Below are 2,928 nucleotides of genomic sequence, written 5' to 3'. Positions count from 1 at the left end.
TTTTTTTGACAGGGTCTCACTCTGTAGTCCAGGTTGGAGGGCAGTGGCATGATCATGGCTCACTGCAGCCTCGACTTCCTGGGCTTAAGTGATTCTCCCACCTCAGCCTCCTGAGTAGCTGGGATCATAGTCATGCACTACCATGCCTGGCGAATTTTTCTATTTTTTGTAGAAATGGGGTTTTTGTCATGTCACCCAGGCTGGTCTCGAACTCCTGGGCTCAAGCAGTCTGCCTGCCTTGGCCTCCCAAAGTACTGAGATTACAGGTGTGAGCCACGACACCCTGATATCTCTGACTTTTAATTGAAGATTTTAGACCATTTATGTTTAATGTCACTAGTAATATGATTGAATTTAAATCTACCATTTTGTTGATTGTTTTTTATTTGTTTTATCTGTTTCTTGTCCTCATTTTTCTCTTTTCTCGGCCTATTTTTGGACTAATTGAAATTTTAAAAAATGATTTCCAGCCAATTTTTGAATATGTTTTTCAACTCTACACCTTTTCCTCATCTTCTGAGACTCCGATGATACAAACATTAGATTTTTTGTTGTTGTTGTTATTGTCCCACAGGTTCTCGAAGCACTGTTTATTTAGTTCATTTGTTTTTGTCAATTTTCTGTTTATTATTTAGACTAGAAATTTCTTTTTTTGAAACTGGCTCTCGCTCTGTCATTCAGGCTGGAGTGCTGTGGTGCAGTCTCAGCATACTGCAACCGGGTTCAAGCAATTCTCATGCCTCAGCCTCCCAGCTGAGACAAAAGGCTAGTGCCACGATGCCTGGCCAATTTTTGTATTTTCAGTAGAGATGGGATTTCATCATGCTGACCAGGTTGGTGTTGAACTCCTGACCTCAGGAGATCCACCCACCTTGGCCTCCAAAAGTGCTGGGATTACAGGCATGAGCTACCATGCCTGGCAGACTGGACATTTCTATGGATATGTTTTTGAGTTCATCGATTTTCTTTCCTCTATCATCACCTGTCCACTACTGAGGCAGCCCATCCAGTGAGTTTTTAATTTCAATTATTGTATTTTTGTTGCATAATTTCCCTTGATACCTTTTCATATCTTGCATTTATTTTCTACTTTCTATTTGTATTACATTGTTAGTAATTGCTCGGTGAAACATTTTCATAATAGCTGCTTTAAAAATCTTGTCAGATAATCCCAACATCTGACTCATCTCAATGTTGGCACCTTTTGATCATCTTTTCTCAATCAAGTTGTGAATGTCCTGGTTCTTGGTATATGGATTTTTTATTGTATCCTTCACATTTTGGATATTATGTTGTAAGAACTCATTGTTTTTCTTTTAAGTTATTCTTCTTTTTGGGTATAGTCTGCAGGTCCAGGTGGGGGTTCATGTTCAGCTCACTGTTGGACTTCCTTGACATCACCCTGAAAAAAGTGGAGTGCTGAATTACACTGTGTTGTTGCAGATGGGTGTCACCTAACCACAGCAGTCCTTGAAGAAGAAAGATGGTCTAATAGGAACTGCTTATTTAGGAACACAATGCAAAATCTGTGGGTGTCCTGTGGGATCTGAGGGCCTCACTCCTACAACTGCAAGGAATTGAATTCTTCTAACAACAAGATGAGGTTGGAAGAAGACTTCAAGATCCAGAAAGGAACACAGTCCCACCAACACCTGTGTTGTAACCTGGTGAGACCCTGAAACAGAGAATCCAGCTAAGCCATGCCCAAAATACTCATCCACTGTGTTGTTTCAAGCTTCTACGTTTCTGGTAATTTGTTATAAAGCAATAGGAAAGTAATATATCCTTTCTGTGGCTCATCTTCATTCCAAACATTCCACATTTCCTTCTGTTATCATTTCTTTTCTGTCTGAAGAACTTCCTTTTGCAAAAAAAAATTTTACGGCAGTTCTGCTGGTAACATATTTTCTTAGATTTTCTTCATCTGAGAATACCTTTATTTCATCCTCATACTTGAAAGTTAGTTTTGCCGAACATAGAATTCTGGGTGACAGTTTTTCTTTTTCTTTCAGCACTTGAAAAGTGTTATGACACATCCTTCTGGCCTTCATGATTTCTGCTGAGAAATATGCTGTCATTTGAATAGTTTTAATGCTGTAGGTAATAATCATTGTTTTCTGGCTGTTTCCAAAAGTTTTAAATTTATCTTTAGTTTTCAGATATTTGATTATTATGTATTCGGGCATGGATTTCTTTGGATTTATCCTGCTTGGAGTTTGCTTAATCTCTTGAATTTGTCAACTTATGTCTTTTGCCCAATTTGAGAAATTTTCAATCATTTTTTCTTCAAATATTTTTGGGCACTACACTCTCTTTTCCCATTGAGTCTCTGATCACATTAATTTTAGATTTTTTGTTGTTGTTGTTATTGTCCCACGTGTTTGTGAGATTCTATTCATTTTATTTTTTTTTTTAATTTATTTATTATTATACTTTAAGTTGTAGGGTACATGTGCATAACGTGCAGGTTTGTTACATATGGATACTTGTGCCATGTTGGTGTGCTGCACCCATCAACTCGTCATTTACATCAGGTATAACTCCCAATGCAATCCCTCCCCCCTCCCCCCTCCCCACGATAGGCCCCGGTGTGTGATGTTCCCCTTCCTGAGTCCAAGTGATCTCATTGTTCAGTTCCCACCTATGAGTGAGAACATGCGGTGTTTGGTTTTCTGTTCTTGTGATTCTATTCATTTTAAAGTCTTATTTTCTCCTTATTTAGACTGGATAATTTGTATTGATCTAGCTTCAGATTCACTGATTCTAATGTCATCTCCATCTGCTATTCGACCCATTCAGTGACAGTTTCTTTTTCTTCACATATTTTATTTTGTGGTAAGTTTTCTTTTCCTTTGTTTAAAGTTTCTATTTTTTCTTTTTTTTTTTCTTTTTTTCTCCCACAGTGTTACTATTTACTTTTTGGAGCAT

The sequence above is a fragment of the Mandrillus leucophaeus genome, unplaced genomic scaffold (assembly GCF_000951045.1).
Source record: "Mandrillus leucophaeus isolate KB7577 unplaced genomic scaffold, Mleu.le_1.0 Scaffold719, whole genome shotgun sequence".
Classification (NCBI taxonomy): domain Eukaryota; kingdom Metazoa; phylum Chordata; class Mammalia; order Primates; family Cercopithecidae; genus Mandrillus; species Mandrillus leucophaeus.
This window is presented reverse-complemented; position numbering follows the sequence as displayed.